The 19,245-nt window shown below is 35.8% G+C and overlaps 1 pseudogene; it reads left to right on the top strand.

Moving 5' to 3' along the window:
• The first annotated feature begins 16,636 nt into the window (after positions 1-16,636).
• Positions 16,637-17,375, top strand: LOC138150589 (ferritin heavy chain-like; annotated as a pseudogene).
• The last annotated feature ends 1,870 nt before the right edge of the window (positions 17,376-19,245 follow it).

Below are 19,245 nucleotides of genomic sequence, written 5' to 3'. Positions count from 1 at the left end.
ATTACTTAGGCCTGTGTCATTTTTATGTATTGTGCCACATAATTACATAATTTAGAGATTTTTTTTGTTTTTTTTAAATATGACAAATTAAGCTAAATGTTTTTTTCTAATGTTAAATCAACCTCATATTATTTGTATAAATCCAACTTGGGCACAGTGAACAATTTCTTGAATATATTACCGTAAAACAGAGGGGTCAAATATGGTTGTGTCCTGCAAGACCATGAAACCTGAACCAGATGAAAAAGTAAATGGGAAATATTTAACAAAATAAATAAAAATACAATAGATCTCAGATAATGTGCCTATGTGGTTTTCTAAGTTAACATAAGGCTTTCAGGGATCCTCAGGGATCTCATTTAACTTTTTTTTCATTTTTTAGACTTAAACACTAAAACTTAAATACACAATGAAGAAAAAGAAACATTGTAAACAAATATTGACGTTTAAATACAAAATAATAAAAGAAAGAAAAGCATGTCATATGCACAGCAGAACACAAGAGAGGATTCAAAATATATAGCAATAAATTTCCTTTTCAAGAAAGCCTATATAATAAATGCTACACATTGTATTGAAGACTGCCCATTTTTTCTTCTCTGTAAGTTTTCTTTGTTCTCTGCTGTGCACTTCTTGCTTTGTTCTTTTTCTCCCTTCCTTCCCCCATTACCCAGAAGGCTACAATTGAGTGGGGATACATATACTTTCCCTAAATTCTACTTCTGATCTTTGTTTTTTGTGTTTGTGTGTATGACTATCTCATTTTTAAAAGTAATTTCTGTGGTGTGGTAAATGATTCATTCAAAATTTGAGAGGATTCACCCATAAATCTATGAGTAGAAGAGGTTTCTTTATTTTGTAGTTCTTTTAAAGCTCATTCAAATTCATTTCCTGACAATAGATTGTATGAGATCTCAATTTCATGTCCTATTCATTTTGCTGTTATATATTTCAGTAAATAAACCTCCATTTACTTTAAATTCTCAGTTGTGCAAGCATATAATTGTGTGTACTAAGCTATGAAAATACTATTTCTCCTCTGCTAAAAATTTTGCCTTGTGATTTTTTATTTTTCCAATTTGATTCACTACTTTCTTTTCTAGAATCAGATTAGCTAGAAGTTTTTTTTCAGTTACACAGTCTTCCCAAAGAAATCTTAGTACTGTTTGTGAATTCTCTCATCTATGTTTTTTATATTTCATCTATTTCTCTTCTATTTTTCAAGATTTCCTCTCATACTTAGTTTCCTTTTTCACTTTGTTTAAAAAAGTGCCTGTTTATCCACCTCCAGTCCATGTAAAAGGGGACTCTGAACAAATTTTGGAGCTATAGAACCCACAAAATGACATAGAGAAGCTAACCTCCCAATGAGGACAGCCCAGCAGGCCTGCAGGAATCAGCCAGCTCAGCACTCTGGGAGCCCAGGCCAGCCCCACCTGAGGTTTTAGCCCCAGGGTGGGCCTGACCAACCACTGTCTGGAGGGACTCCAGATCACCAGCAGCTGTGGCAGTCCAGAATTATCAATACATAGATGCTAAGGACAAAGTGAAAGGTCAGTGCAGCATGGACTTTGGGAACCAGTATTTGGGAGTGCATCAGCTTTTGCCAGCAGGTTGAGAAACCACTGAGGCTACATGGCAGCTTCAGCTCCTGGACTGCAGACTGTAAGGGAACCAAGCGACCAGTCTGAGGGGTAATCGCTCTTGCTTTAACCTGCTTGCATCTGGATTGTGGTCTAGGGTGGAGGTCCTGGGGTGTGTGACCAGCTTGCCAGAACATGTGGAGGCTTCAGAGAAGGCACCCAAATAATACCTCAGGCAGCTGGAAAAACTCCAGTGTTTGGAACGAAGCTCCCCTGACTGGTGGCAGAGTCCTACTGTGGCAAAAAGCCCAAAAGTCAAGTAATTGAGTGGCAACATAACCAGGCAAAGGAAGCAAAGCAAACAGAAGAATCCAACATTAGACTCCTATGTTGGGGACAAAAAGGATCAAAGCATGGAACAGGAGGAAGACAGTTAGGAAAACAGAAGCTGGTTACAGGCCACAGAGGACCTTAAGAAGCAGATAAGAGAAGTGGAGGAAAAATTGGGAAGAGAAATGAGAATGATGCAAGAAAATTATGAAATGAGGGTCAACAAACTGATTGAGGAAAATAACACCTTAAAAAACAGACTAACTCAAATGGCAAAAGAAGCTCAAAAAGGCAATGAGGAGAAGAATGCCTTAAAAAGCCAAATTTGCCAGATGGAAAAAGAATATCAAAAGCTCACTGAGGAGAATCATTGCTTCAGAATTAGATTGGAGCAAATGGAAGCTAATGACTTTATGAGAAATCAAGATGCTGTTAAACAGATCCAAACAAATGAAAGAATAGAAGGCAATGTGAAATATCTCATGGGAAAAACCACTGACCTGGAAAATAGATCCAGAAGAGATAATTTAAAAATTATTGGACTACCTGAAAGCCATGATCAAACAAAGAACCTAGAAATCATCCTCCCAGAAATTCTCAAGGAAAACTGCCCTGATGTTTTAGAAAGAGAAGGCAAAATAGAGGTTGAAAGAATCCACCAATCATCCCCTGAAAAAGATCCCAAAAAAGAAAACTCCTAGGAATATTATAGCCAGGTTTCAGAATTCCCAGATCAAGGAGAGAATATTACAAGCAGCTAGGAAGAATCAAATTGAAACTTGTGGAAACACAATCAGGATAACTCAGGATCTGGCAGCTTCTACACTGAGGAATTGAAGGGCTTAGAATGTGATATTCTGGAGGTCAAAGGAGCTGGGATTAAAACCAAGAATCACCCACCCAGGAAAACTGAGTATCATATTTCAGGGGAAAATATGGTCATTCAGTGAAATAGAGGACTTTCAAGCATTCTTGATGAAAAAAACAGAGTTGAATAGAAAATATGACATTCAGATACAAGAAGCAAGGGAAGCATGGGAAGCTAAACAGGGAAAAGAAATCATAAGGAACTTATCAAAGTTGAAATATTAACATTCCTACATGGAAAAATGATAATTGTAACTGATGAAACTTTTCTCAGTATGAAAATAGTTGAAGGGAATAGAAACATATATATATATATATATATATATATATATATATATATATATATATGTGTGTGTGTGTGTGTGTGTGTGTCTATATCAGAGGGTACATGGGCATATGAATACATATGTGAATGTGTGTATATATGTGTACAGGTATACATAGATAGAGGGCATAGGACCAATTTAATAGGAAGGGATGCTACTTAAAAGGTGAAATTAAGAGGTGAGAGAGGAATATAATGAGAGGAGATAGGGAGAGACAGAATGGGGTAAATTATCTCATATAGAAGATGCAAGGGAAGTGGTTACAATGGATGGGAAGACTAGGAAGGCAAAAGGGAGTGGGGCAACCTTATTCCCATTGAATTTGGTTCGGGGAAGGAATGATATACACACTAAATAGGGCATCTCACCCTACAGGAGAGTAGGGGGGAAGAGGATTAGAGGGGGGATGATGGAAGGGAGGGAAGGCTGGGGGGGAGGGAAGTTGGAAGCACCCACTTTTGAAAAGGGATGGGATCAAAGTAGAGAATAGAACAAGTGGGAAGTGGGATAGGAGAGAGGGAAATATAGTCAGTCTTTTACAATGTATCTACTATGTTAATGTTTTACATTAGCTCCACATGTACAACCTATACTGTACTGCTTATTTTCCCAGTAAGGGTGGGTGACTAGGGAGGAAGGGAATGAATCTGGAATTCAAAGTTTTAAAATCAAATGTTTAATATACATATATATGTGTATATACATATATATATATATATATATATATTATTAATACTATTTTACATGGAATTGGGAAATAAGAGATACAGGCACTGGGGCATAGAGATCCACCATTGCCCTACTGGAAAAGTTGAAGGGGGTATGGCAGAAGATATGGGAGAGAGAAGATTGGAGGAGGGGATATCCTGTGGGACTCCTATTTTGGGGTGGTTGGTAGGGAAATAACGGGGAGAAAATTTGTAACTCAAAATCTGGTGGAAATGAATAATGTAAATCAGAAGTTAATAAAGCATTAGAAAAATGAAAAAATTGCCTGTTTAATTCATCAATCCTCTCTTTATTTTTTTTTTTTTTTGCTTTTTGGAGGGGGAAAGGAATGGCAATTGGGTTAAGTGACTTGCCCAAGGTCACAAGGCTAGTAAGTGTTAAGTATCTGAGGTCGGATTTGAACTCAGATCCTCTTTACTGTAAGGCTGGTGCTCTATTCAGTGCACCACCTAGCCTCCCCAAATCCTCTCTTTCTAATTTTATTAATCTGTGTTTTCAATGATGATTTTTCTTCTGATGACTCCTTTAGTTGCATCCCAGAAATTTGAGGCTGTTTGCTTATTATTACCATTCTTTCTCATATCAGTTTCTCTCTTTGGTAAAAATTTTAACCCATTCATTATGTATGATGTTATTATTAATTCTTCATTGAGTCTGGATTTTTTATTTTCTTGATTTCCACACTTATATCAACAACTATTTTTGTTATATCTTCATCAGTAATGGGCATGTTTATAATTTCTACTTGTAACATTTCCTTATGGGGCAGCTAGATGGTGCAGCAAATATAGTTCTGGGCCTGGAATCCATAAGACCTGAGTTCAAATCCACCCTCAGATACTTACTAGCTGTGTGTCCCTGGGCAAGTCACTGAACCCTGTTTGCCTTAGTTTCCTCATCTGTAAAGGAATGACAAATCATTTCAGTATCTCTGCCAAGAAAATCCCAAAAGAGATCATGAAAAGTCAGACACAACTGAGAAACATTTCCTTATAACTTCTCTGTGGCATATAATTTCTAATGTTTCCATTCAGAAGATTACAGATGTCCTTCAGTACTAATTTCAATGTTTTATACCTTTTTATATTTGCTATCTCATTTTTCCTATATATTTGTTCATCTTTAAGAGATGGATATTAAAGCATCTTTTTATTGTAACTTATGTCTTTAATTTGTTTCCTTTTTGTTTTCTTATTGCTAATGCTAGCATTTCTAGAAATATTGTCTCAAATAACTGTGGAAAATGGGAGAACCATCCTTGTTTTATTTATGAGTTTATTAAGAATTCTTCTAATGTTTTACCATTGGATACGAAGCTACTTTCTGTTTGGAAATATATTCTATCAGATTAATAATGGCCATTCTTTTTATTCTTTGTAGAATTTTCAACATGAATGTGTGTCATATTTTTTCAAAAGTTTTTTTGTACTTTGGTCATATAATAATGAGGCTTGATGATAATTGTTTAAACATATGTTGAATTATGCCAAGGTTTTTTTCCTAATATTGAAATCATCACTATATCTCTAAGAAAAGTATGAATTGGTCATGGTGAATAATTTATCATATGTACTGCTATATTCTGTTTGCTATGATTTTAATTGTTTTGAATTAATATTCAATAGTAATATAGCTTATAGTTCTCCTTCTTTACTTTATTCTTTCCCTGCAATGTGATAAAATTATTCTGGTAGATTCTTTGCCTTCTCAACTTTTTAGAATATTTTTTTGTAGTTTGATTAATTGTTCTGTGCAAGTTTGGTAATATTCACTCATAAATCCTTTGGGACCAGAAGCCTCTTTCTTTCATAATTCCTTTAAACCTCATTCAATTTCATTTTCTGACATTAGATTTGTAAGATCTTGATTTTATGTCCTATTCATTTTGTTATTTTATATTTTGATAGATAGGCTCCCATTTCTTTTAAATTCTCGGTTGTACTAGCATTTAATTATGTGTACATTAGGTTGTGAAAAGTCTTATCTCCGTTGTTGGGATTTTGCCTTGATCATTTTTTTTTATTCTGGCGATTTCATTTCCTTCCCTCTTCTTTCTCATCAGATTAGTTAAAAGTTTTTCAATTTTAACCATCTTTTCAAAGAATTGATTTGTTTTGCATGTCAATTCTACAGTCTTTTTGTTTTATATTTTAGCTGTTTTACTTCTTATCTTCATAATTTCCCCTTGTGTTTGAGGTTGTTCCTTTGTTGATTTTGTTATTTAATTTTTCAGTTCGGTTCATTGTTTCTTCCTTTATGTTATTAATGTATGTTTTCAGAGATACGATATTTATTCTGAGGGCCTCTTTAGCTGCATACCATCTATTTGAAATGATTTTTATCATCATTGTAATTTTTACATAATTATGAATTTGTTTCTATGATTCATTCTTTGACCAACTCAGTTTTTTAGTCTGTCATGGTTAATCCTCCATTTGGGCATAGAAATTTTGCTTGCATCTCCCATATTAATGGCCATTTTTAATATTATCAATTGTCATATATGCCTTTATACTTTTTGTGCCCTGGTATATCTTTCATTTTTGTAAACATATCATCTGTTAGTAAAAAAAAAAAACCCCAATCATTAAATGTTCCCATTTGTAAGATGACAGAGACCTTTCATCTCTCTAACATTTATATTAGTTTTTTTTTTCAGTTCTATATCTTATTTCCTGTTTATCATTGAGAGATGAATGTCAAAAGGTCTTGCAATTATTTTGCTGCTACACATGTCTTCTTAAAATTTGGTCACCTTTAGAATTTAGAAATTATACTGCTTCCTGCAATTATGTTTAGTATTGATATTTGTTCACTGACTTTGGTTTATTTAAATCAAAAAATACTTTCTGTGCTTCTCTCTTATGAGTCTTTAATTTTGTTTTTCTGATACCATAGTTATAACTCCTCCTTTCTCTCTCTTTTTTTGTATTGTGTATTTTGCTTTTTTTTGGAGGCAGTTGGGGTTAAGTGACTTGCCCAAGGTGACATGGCTAGTTTTTGTGTTAAGTGTCTGAGACTGGATTTGAACTCAGGTCTTCCTGACTCCAGGGCCGGTGCTCTACTCACTGCACCACCTAGCCACCTCTTGTATTATGTATTTTGAAGTCAATTTTGACATACTATCTCATTTTTCATTCTGTATCTTTTTTTAGATTTGTTTTTTATTAGGTTTGATTTTTGTCCATTTACTCTTTCTTTCATTTTGCTACAGTATTTTATCATATTTAAATTTTTTATCATTAGACCTAGGTTTTCCTCCACTGATTTTTTTGTGAGTTTTATCTGTTTCCACTATTAAATCAGTACTTTCTACTTAAAAATAGTTGTGCTATACTGTGCATACCTTTTGACCCAGAAATACCAATACTAAGTCTATATCCCAAAGAGATCAAAGGAAAAGGACCTATATGTACAAAAATAGTTAAGGCAGCTCTTTTTGTGGTGGCAAAGATTTCAAAATTAAGGGGATGCCCATCAATTGGGGAATGGCTAAACAAGTTATGGTATATGAATGTGATGGAATACTATTGTGCAATGAGAAATGACGAGCAGGATGCTTTCAGAAAGGCCTGTGAAGATTTATACGAACTAGTGCAAAGTGAAGTAAGGAGAACCAGAATAACTATACATAGTAAGAGCAATATTGTATGATGATCAACTGTGAATGACTTAGTTATTCTTAGCAATGTTTTGATCCAAATGAGATCCAAATGACTCATGATGAAAAATGTTATACACATCCAGGGAGAAAAGTGATGAACTCTGAGTATAAATTGAAGTATAATTTTTTCACTTTATTTTTTTGTTTGATTTTTTTTTAATTTTTTGTTGTTTTGCTATATGGCTAATATGGAAATGTTTTGCATGGTTTCACCTGTATAACTAATATGCTATTGCTTTCCCTTCTCAATATGTGGGAGAGAGGCCCTTATTGTCATTAAATAGGTATAATTTTGTCTTCTCCTTATATATGTTTAGATCTTTAATTTTTTTTTCTTTTGTCTTATTTCTAGCACTAGCATTTCCAGACCTGTGTTAAAGAAGAGTAGGAAATTAGGTGTGGGGAGAGGGAGAATGATTAATCCTTGCTTCATTCCTGTATGTATCAGGAATAATTCCAGGGGTGGCTAGGTGGTGTAGTGAGTAAGAGCCCTGGCCCGGGATAGGTTCCGGCCTCAGATACTCAACACCCACACAAAAAAAAAAACTGGCCGTGTAACCTTGGGCAAGTTACTTAACCCCAATTGCTTTAAAAAAAAAAAAGGAATAATTTCAGTTCTCTGCCACTTGAAATAATGCTACCTTTCACACACTTACACATGCACGCACACACACTTAACTGCATTAGATTCAAAATATGGCCTGTTCTTCCTATGTTTTGTAGAATTTTCAGCATAAATGAGCATTGTACTTTGTCAAAGGCTTTTTCTGTATCTCATCAAGTAATTAAGTCATTTGGAGCTAGGTTTTTTTTTAATGTAATTAATTATATTAAATACTTTTCCTGTCATTCAATCACCCTTGCATCCCTCATATAAATCCAAATTAGTCATAGTGAATAATTTGTTGGATATAATTCTGTAGCCATTTTGTTATGATGTTATTTCAATTTTTTATCAATATTTATATATAATCTAGTCTATCATTATTCTTCTTTGTTATATTCTTCCCTAGTTTTTTTTTTTGGATTCTATGTCATGAAAGAATTTTGTGGACTGTTTCCTTTCTCATTTTTTCAAATGTTTGTAATATGTTTACTTGTTATTCCAAGGTGTGATGGTATTTACCCATAATTCCATCTGTACCAGCATTTTTGTCATAATTTTTTTTAAAGCTCATTCAGGTTTATTTTTCTGACATTAGATGATCTGAGATACTGTTTTCATGTTCTATTAATGCTGGTATTTTATATGTTCATAGCTAAGTCTCCTTTTTGAATTCTCATGCTGGCATGTAATTCTGTCTACTCAGGACATTTTCCATTTCTCTGTTATGATTTTGCATTATTTATATTTCATTTTGACCATTTGATTTCCCTCCTTTGTCCACAGGATTAGATTCCAATTATGCATATGTTTTCGAAGAACTTTTAGCTTTGTTTTAGGATTCTATCATCATTTTCTTTTGTATTTTATCTATTTCTCCTCTGATATTCAAAATTCCTTCTTTTGTCCTTATTTTAATTTGTTAATCTTTGTGTTATTGAATGACTGGCTCAGTTCATTATTTCTCTATTTTTATTAAGATATGTTTTCAAAGATATGATTTTTCCCTATCTCTGAGGACTGATTTAGATATATTCCAGAAGTTCTGGATTGTTTTCATTTCAATAAATCCTCTTTCACACAATTATTTTTCTGATAATTTGTTAACCCATTTCAGGATCATTTTAATAATTCATCATGTGGACCTCTATTTTTATGTATTTTGTCATATAATCATGAGTTTTGCAGGTGGTTTTTTAATATGGTGAATTATGTCAAATATTTTTAATATTAAGTTATCCTTGTGTTTCTCATATAAATTCAACATTGTCACAGTAAATAATTTCTTGAATATATAACTGGATACCAGAGGGGTCAAACACACCAAGATTCTTTTAAATAAATTTGGTATTGATATTCCTTTATTGACTGTGGTTCCATTAAGAGGACATTTGTTTCTGTGTTTCTCTTTCTGGATATTATGGGTCTTTATTTTTTTATATTTGTTTGTCTGATACCATGGTTGCAATTCATGCTTTTTCCTTTTTTATTTTTTGCATCACATATTTTTTTTTTTACCAAATTTTGTTCTAACATCTCATTTTCATTCTGTATTAGTATTTTAGATTTTTCATGTATACAATAGATTGTCAGGTGTTCGTTTCCATTTACTCTCTCTTTCATTTTGCTTCATTATTTCAACCATTCAAATTTAAATTTTGATCATTAGTCATGCGTTTTCCTTCATTTGTTTCAATATTAAGTTTTATCTGCTTCCCCTCTTAAGTCAGTACTTCGTACTTGCAATTAGTTTAGCTCTTAATGTTTGGATGCTTGCTGGTCTACCCCATAATCTGTATCCTATGTTCTGTGAATTTGTGTATATTTATATGTTATTCTACCAATTTCTCTATCCATCTGTCTATCTCTATTTCTCCCCCACTGTTGTCTTTTCTCTTTCCCCTTCCATACTAAATATAGTTCAGCATCTTTCCTGTCCTTTTCCACTTATCCCTAATTTTTGGTCATTTTCTTTCATTGTTCTCCTTTCCAAGAAGTCTTCCTTAATTTTCCCCCTGAATCACTTATCTTTTTCCTGTTCATATTGAATTTTAAATTCTAAGTTAACGACATATTGTCACTAAATAGGTATAATTTTGTCTCCTCCTTGCAGATGTTGAGGTCTTCAATTATTTCTTTTGTCTTATTTCTAGCACTAGCGTTTCCAGAATTATATCAAATAAGATTGGAAATTGGGGTGGGGGTGGAGAACACAGCTTTCCTTGATTCATGTATGCATTAGGAATACTTTGTATTTTAACTTTTGAAATAATACTACCTTTCGTTTTAAGATATATAATATGTATGTGTGTGCATATGTAAATAGAAAGATGTAGATATATTCTTTATCAGATTGAAAAAAATGGTGCTTCTCTTCATAAGTTGTATAAGGTTTTCAGGATAAATGAGTATTGTAGCCTTTCAAATGCTTTTTCTATTTCTTGTCAAATAATCATTTGACTTAAAGCTGGTGTTTTTGTTTTTACTATAACTACATTCAATGATTTTCTTAATGTTAAGTCATCCTTATATCCCTCCTATGAATCCAATGTGGTCAAATAATTTATTAGATATACTACTGCAGACTTTTTGCCACTGATACAACTTAAATTTGTATATCAACATTCTTTAGAAATAGAGTACCATCTATAAATGACCTATATGTAGAATAAATCGTCTAATAAGCAAATAATGTCATTATTCTATTTTTTAGCTTACCCTAAACTTTGTTTTCTTCTGTGTATTTTTAAATGTTATAGTGATACTCTCTTCCTTTTAAGCATCTTTATCACTATAAACAATCTCCATTTCCTATGCTTCCCAGACACCAGCCCTACCTTATTACAAGTATAGTCAAACCAGGCAAATCAACACCTTTTCAGTCTCAAAAGTATGACTCATCTTTCTCTTTTAGTCCAATACATCTTTTCTCAATGAGCTCTGAAGGTAAAATATATTCTTTTCCCATTGCCTCCCCTATTCCTTCTTCCCCACCCCCCACCCCCATTATGGTTTCTTGAGAATGGGGAATAATAAATTTTCAACTACTCCCAATCCCCAGAAAAAAAAAATTCTGAAGATGTTAGATTATTAGAACTACACTAAAGGCAGTTCCTTTCACTGTAAGATGAAAAACAAATGCAAAAAAACTGGACATAAACAAAAAGCCACTGAATGCCTTAAGCTGGAAATATTCCTGGCATAGGAGGACATTACTCAACTTCCTATCTCACTTCACCACTCCCTGTCACAATTCCCCCTTTTTAAAAAATTCTTCCCCAGGCTCTTATTTTGGCAATAGAAATCTATCTCATCAAAGGATTTTGTAGATCGTTTTTTAGGAAAAATTGTAATAGGATTACTTATTTTTTTGAAAGTAGAAATCTATCTGTAGTAGGATCTCCCCCCCCAGTTCCTTTAAAGTTTATTTAGTCTCATTTTCTGACATGAAGATCTTGTTTTGATTATTATGAATAAAATTATTTTGTTTATTATGTATTTATTGTTATATCATTATTAGTAGCATTATTAATTCTATTTTATATTTTTGTAACTGAACCTCCATTTCTTTTGAATTCTTGATTGTGCTGGCATATAATTTTGTATACTCACAATATTCTCTATTTCTCTTTTGTGGTTTTTTTCCCTCTTCATGTTCCATTTTTGACCATTTTATTTCCCTCCTTTGTCTTTAGGATTAGATTTCAATTATTCATATATTTTCTTTTTTTTTATCTTTTTGGAGGGGGTAAGAAAGGGCAGTTGGAGTTAAGTGATTTGCCCAAGGTCACATGGCTAGCATTAAGTGTCTGAGGTCAGATGTGAACTCAGGTCCTCCTGACTCCAGGGCTGGTTCTCTATTCACTGCACCACCTAGCTGCCCCTATGCATACATTTTCTTTTCTTTTTTTTTTTTACATATTTTCTTTAATTTATTAATTTGTTTGTTTCCTTTTAGTTTACAGGATTCAATTCCACAATTCCTTGAGTTTCACATTTTGTCCCCCCCCCCCCATGGCGGCTTATAGTCAAGTATAGGATCTGTAAATACTTTCACATTATACATTGGTCAGGTTATAAGGACGGATTGTACCAGCTGGAATGAAAAATGATAAAGAGGACATAAAACCAAATAAGAGAACGAAAAAGATCAGGTATTTTGCTTCCACCTGGATATAAACTTAGTTCTTTCTAGTTCTTTCTCTGGATGCACGTTTTTCTCTCCATCATGAGTCTTTTGGGATTGACTTATATCACTGCATTGCTGAGAAGAGTCCAGTCTATCAAAGTTGGTCATCACACATATGTTGTGTCTGTAATTGTGTACAAATTTCTCCTAGTTCTACTCTTCTCACTCAGCATCAGTTCTTTTAAGCCTCTCCAGGTAAATATGAAGACTGCCTGCTCCCCGTTTCTTATAGCACAATAGTATTCCATAACATGCATATACCACAACTTGTTCAGCCATTCCCCAATTGATGGGCACCCCCTTAATTTCCAATTCTTTGCCACAACAAAAAGAGCTGCTATAAACATTTTTGTACATAAGGGTCTTTTTCCCATTTCTATGATCTCTTTGGGATATAACCCTAGGAGTGGTATTGCTGGATCAAAGGGTATGAAAGTATTTATAGCCCTTTGGGCATAATTCCAGATTGCTCTCCCGAAAGGCTGGATCAGTTCACAACTCCACCAACAATGCATTAGTTTTCCAGTTTGCCCACATCCTCTCCAGCATTTGTCATTTTCCTGTTTTGTCATCTTAGCCAATCTTACTGATGAGATGTGGTACCTCACAGTTGTTTTGATTTGCATTTCTCTAATCAATAGTGAATTAGAGCATTTCTTCATGTGCTTATAGATATCTTTAATTTCTTTCTCTGAAAATTGCCTGTTCATATCCTTTGACCATTTATCAATTGGGGAATGACTTGTAGTCTTATAAATTTGACTCAATTCTCTGTATATTTTAGAAATGAGTCCTTTGTCAGAGACATAGGTTGTAAAGATTCTTTCCCAATTTCCCACCTCCCTCTTAATCTTGGTTACATTGGCTTTGTTTGTACAGAAACTTTTCAATATCATGTAGTCAAAATTATCCATTTTACATTTTATAATGTTCTCTAATTCCTGTTTAGTTATAAAGTCATCCCCTCTCCACGAGTCTGATAGGTAAACTATTCCTTGTTTTAGCAGACTGCTTACAGTATCAACCTTTATACCTAGATCATGAACCCATTTAGACTTGATTTTGGTATATGGTGTTAGATAATGGTCTATGTCCAGTTTCTGCCATACTATATTCCAGTTTTCCCAGCAGTTTTTGTCAAATAGTGAGTTCTTATCCCCAAAACCAGGGTCTGGGGGTTTATCAAACAATACATTACTGTAGTCGTTGACTTCTGAATCTTGTGTGCCTAATCTATTCCATTGATCCACTCCTCTATTCCTCAGCCAGTACCAAGTAGTTTTGATGACGGCTGCTTTATAGTACAGATTGAAATCTGGTAAGGCTAGTCCACCTTCCCTAGCATTTCTTTTCATTAATTCCCTTGATATTCTGGACCGTTTATTCTTCCATATGAATTTTGTTACTATTTTTTCTAACTCTATAAAGTAGTTTTTTTGGTAAATTAATTGGTATGGCACTAAATATATAATTTAATTTAGATAAAATTGTCATTTTTATTATATTAGCTCGACCCAGCCATGAGCAATTGATATTTTTCCAATTAGTTAGATCTGACTTTATTTGTGTGAAAAGTGTTTTGTAGTTATGATCATACAGGTCCTGGGTTTGTTTTGGCAGGTAGATTCCCAAATATTTTATAATGTCTACAGTAACTTTAAATGGGATTTCTCTTTCTACTTCTTGCTGTTGAATTTCATTGGAAATATATAGGAATGCCGAGGATTTATGTGGGTTTATTTTATATCCTGCAACTTTGCCAAATTTATTTATTGTCTCAAGCAGCTTTTTACTTGATTCTCTAGGATTCTCTAAGTATATCATCATATCATCTGTGAAGAGTGATAGCTTGGTCTCTTCTTTGCCTAACTTGATTCCTTTGATTTCTTTTTCTTCTCTAATTGCTACTGATAACATTTCTAGTATTGAATAAGAGGGGTGATAGTGGACACCCTTGTTTCACCCCTGATCTTATGGGAAATGCTTCTAGCTTCTCCCCATTACATATAATACTTGCTGATGGCTTTAAATAGATGCTACCTATTATTTTAAGGAAGGCTTCATTTATTCCTGTACTTTATAATGTTTTTAATAGGAATGGATGTTGTATTTTGTCAAAAGCCTTTTCTGTATCTATTGAGATGATCATGTGGTTTCTGCTAGTTTTATTGTTGATATGATCAATTATACTGATGGTTTTCCTAATATTAAACCATCCTTGCATTCCTGGAATAAATCCGACCTGATCGAAGTGTATTATTCTTGAGATAAGTTGCTGTAGTCTTTTTGCTAGTATTTTATTTAGAATTTTTTCATCTATATTCATGAGTGAGATTGGTCTATAATTTTCTTTCTCCATTTTATCTCTTCCTGATTTAGGTATCAGTACCATATTTGTGTCATAAAAAGAATTTGGTAGGACTACTTCTTCACCAATTTTCCCAAATAGTTTGAAGAATATTGGAATCAATTGTTCTTTAAATGTTTGATAGAATTCACTAGTGAATCCATCTGGCCCTGGAGATTTTTTCCTAGGGAGCTGACTGATGGCTTGTTCAATTTCTTTTTCTGAGATGGGATTATTTAAGTAATTTACTTCCTCTTCAGTTAATCTGGGCAACTTGTATGTTTCTAACTATTCATCCATTTCCCTAAGATTGTCAAATTTATGTACATACAATTGGGAAAAATAATTCCTAATTATTGTTTTGATTTCCTCTTCATTGGAGGTAGATTCACCCTTTTCATTTTGATACTCATAATTTGGTTTTCTTCTTTCTTTTTTTTATCATATTGACTAAGGGTCTATCAATTTTGTTGGTTTTTTCATAAAACCAGCTCTTGGTTTTATTTATTAGTTCAATAGTTTTCTTAATTTCGATTTTACTAATCTCTCCTTTAGTCTTCAATATTTCTAATTTAGTATTTAATTGGGGATTTTGAATTTGTTTTTTTCTAGGTTTTTTAATTGCATGCCCAATTTGTTGAGCTCCCTTTTCTCTAATTTAATCACGTATGCACTCAGGGATATAAAACTTCCCCTAAGAACTGCCTTTAATGCATCCCACAGATTTTGGTATGTTGTCTCATTATTATCATTCTCTTGAATGAAATTACTGATTGTTTCTATAATTTCTTCTTTGACACACTCATTCTTTAGGATTAAATTGTTTAATTTCCAATTAGTTTTTAGTCTGTCTTTCCCCAGCCCTTTATTGCATATAATTTTTATTGCATCATGATCTGAGAATGATGCATTTAGTATTTCTGCCTTACTGCATAGAATTGTGATGTTTTTATGCCCTATACATGGTCAATTTTTGAGTATGTGCCATGAACCACTGAGAAGAAAGTATCTTCCTTTTTATACCCATTCAGTTTTCTCCAGAGATCTGTCATACCTATCCTCTCTAAAATCCTGTTCACCTCCTTAACTTCTTTCTTGTTTATTTTAAGGTTGGATTTATCAAGTTCAGTTAGGGGGAGATTAAGGTCTCCCACTAGTACAGTTTTGCTATCTATTTCTTCCTCTAATTCCTTTACCTTCACCTCTAGGAATTTGGATGCTACACCACTTGGTGCATATATGTTAAGTAATAATATTGCTTCATTCTCGATGGTGCCTTTTAACAGAATATAGTTTCCTTCCTTATCTCTTTTAATTAGGTCAACTTTTGCATTTGCTTTATCTGAGATAAGGATTGCTACCCCTGCTTTTTTTACTTTAGCTGAGGCATGATATATTTTACTCCAACCTTTTACCTTTACCTTGTGTGTATCCCTCTGTTTCAGATGTCTTTCTTGTAAACAGCATATTGTAGGATTATGATTTCTAATCCATTCTGCTATCCATCTCTGTTTTATAGGAGAGTTCATTCCATTCACATTTACAGTTATGATTTTTATCTGTTTCTTTCCCCTCATCCTATTCCTGCCCCTGTTAATGTTCATATTTTCCCTCCCTTCTCCCTTCCCCCCCCTTAATAGTTTTCCTTTTGACCACCGCCTCCCTCAGTGTTCCCTTTTTGGCCCCCCTCCCTTTTCCTCCCCTTTTCCCCTTACTACTTCCCTCCCTACAAACCACTCCCACCCCCCTTTCGTAACCCTTTCCCCCTCCTACTGCCTGTAGGATATTGTTATATTTAATGAAGTATGCTATTTTTTCTTCGCATCAAGAATGACAGGAACAGGCCAGAAGTGCAGGGAAGGGGAGTCGCTGAGGTTTCCTGCTTCAACAGTGCTTGAAGGGAACCCGCTGCTCGATTCCCGGCCGGAGCCGCCCTTAGCCACCTCTCCACCTTCACCTCCACTACACTTCTTCTGTCCTACCGTTGAGTAGCAGCCGCCGCCTCAGCCTCCGCCGCCATGACCACCTCGTCCCCCTCTCAGGTGCGGCAGAACTACCACCAGGACTCGGAGGCCACCATCAACCGGCAGATCAACCTGGAGCTCTACGCCTCCTATGTCTACCTGTCCATGTCATACTACTTCGACCGCGACGACGTGGCGCTCAAGAACTTCGCCAAGTACTTCCTCCACCAGTCGCACGAGGAGCGCGAGCACACCGAGAAGCTGATGAAGCTGCAGAACCAGCGCGGGCGGCCGCATCTTCCTGCAGGACATCAAGAAACCTGACCGCGACGACTGGGAGAGCGGGCTGAACGCAATGGAGTGTGCTCTGCACTTGGAAAAAAATGTCAATCAGTCGTTACTGGAATTGCACAAGCTGGCAACTGACAAGAATGACCCCCACTTATGTGATTTCATGGAAACCCACTACCTGGACGAACAGGTCAAGTCCATCAAACAGCTGGGTGATCACGTAACCAACCTGCGCAAGATGGGGGCCCCGATTCTGGCATGGCGGAATATCTTTTTGACAAGCACACCCTTGGAGACAGTGACAACGAGAGCCAAGCCACACCTGGCTTCCCCCACACCTGGGAACTGTGGGCGCCACTCCTACTGTCTTTCAGGGCATGCCTATTTTGGTTATCTGACCTTTTCATAATCTGTACCAAAAAACTACCACCATTTACATCCCAATAAAGTGACTTGGTACTGATGAAAAAAAAAAAAAGAATGACAGGAACAAATCTCATGCGAAGCTCCTCTCCCTCCCCTCTTTCCCTCTAAAATGATTCTTTTTGCGTTTCTTCTTCTATAGCGTCCTATGCTTAACTGGTTGTTATTCCCTCCTTGTACCGGAACCAATGAGGGAAAAGCTCATATGCTTCCCAACACCCTCCCTTTTTTCCTCTGCTATACAGTTTTTATGCCTCTCTGAGTGGCATAATTTACCCTTTTCCACTTCACCCAGTCCCTTTGTAGCCCTTAACAAGATTTTTTAAAAATCGTCATTTTGTGTATTTTATAGTCATACCCTCTACTTGTCTATAACCAGTTTGCTCTTATCAAATAGCAGGGGGTGTGTGTGTTCTCCTTGTTTACCTTTCTAAATCACTGTTGCATCTTGTAATTGGAGGTTGAATTTTCCATTGAGTTCTGGCTTTTTTATCAAGAAGGTCTGGAACTCTGTTATATCATTGAATGACCATCTCTTTGCCTGGAAGAATATGCTCAGTCTCGCTGGGTTTGTGATCCTTGGTTGTAACCCGAGCTCTTTTGCCTTCCTGAAAATTGTATTCCACTGCCTCCGATCTTTCAGTGTAGAGGCTGACAAATCCTGTGCAATCCTCACTGTGGACCCTCGATATTTGAATTGTTTCTTTCTGGCCACTTGAAGTATTTTCTCTTTTATCTGGTAGTTCTGGAGTTTGGCCACAACATTTCTAGGATTTTTCAGTTTGGGATCTCTTACAGCAGGTGTCCGGTGGATTCTCTCGATTTCTATTTTCCCCCCAGGTTCTAGTATCTCAGGGCAGTGAGCTCTTGGAGGATGTTGTCCAGGCTCATTTTTTCATCATGATTTTCTGGGGGGCCTATGATTCTCAGATTATCTCTCCTGGATCTGTTTTCCAGGTCAGTTATTTTTTCTTTGAGGTATTTTACCTCTTTTTCTAATCTTTCATTTTTGTTGTTTTGCTTGGCTAATTCTTGGTTCCTCATAGAGTTATTTGTTTCCATTTGTTTAATTCTGGTTTTTAGCAAATCATTTTCCTTGGTTAATTTTTGAAGCTCCTTTTCCATATCATACACTTTTCTTTATAGAGAGATGCTTTCCTCATTATAATGTTTTACTAATTCTGCTATTTTCATTTTGAGAGAATTATTCATTTTGTCTTCCATCTCTCTCATTTTGTTTTCAAAGTTCCTTTTGATCTCATCTAAGAGAGCCTTCTGTGTTTGGGATCAATTCCCTGTTGAAGTTTCAGCTGTGGGTGTGGAGTCCACATTGTCTCCCTCTGAGGATAGCAGGACTCCAGAGTCTTTGTCTTTGTAGTCTGCTTTCTACCCATTTTGAGGCAGGGTCCTAACCACGCCCTTTCTCTAGGATCCCAAGCCTTTACTGTAGAGGGTTTTGCCCTGGGCAATACTTACTATATTTTCAGGGTCAGAGGTGGGGTTTGGAGCAAGTGGGGTTCACTCTGTCTTCCTCATCTTTGGAGGTCCTGAAAGGGGTTTTTTAAAAAAGATTTCTGGGCTATGAAGTGGTAGACCCAGGAGTGTTTGCTGTCCAGTACAGGGGCCCCTGTATTTGCTTCTTACCTTGCTCTTTCCAGTCCCAGCCCTTTGGTGATAGGCCAGGTAGTGGACCTTGTGGTTGGTGGGAAGACTTGCCTTCCAAGTTGATCAGGCCCCTTCCCGGGCTGCACCCACCGCGCCACACCTTCCCGGCCGCGCCTTCCCCCGGGGCTGGGCCCACTGCTCTGCGCTGCGCCTTCCCGGGCCTGCACCCGCTGCACCACCCCTTCCCCCGGCCTGCGCCCGCCGCGCCCTGCCTTCCCGGCCTGCTGCGCCCGCCGCGCTGCGCCGCGCCTTCCCCCGGCCTG

This window comes from Petaurus breviceps, unplaced genomic scaffold (assembly GCF_028583685.1).
Source record: "Petaurus breviceps papuanus isolate PSGF00001 unplaced genomic scaffold, PetGlider_PUasm1.0 90881, whole genome shotgun sequence".
Taxonomy (NCBI): Eukaryota; Metazoa; Chordata; class Mammalia; order Diprotodontia; family Petauridae; genus Petaurus; species Petaurus breviceps.
The sequence above is the reverse complement of the archived record's forward strand: the minus strand, read 5'-3'. Positions and strand labels throughout refer to the sequence as shown.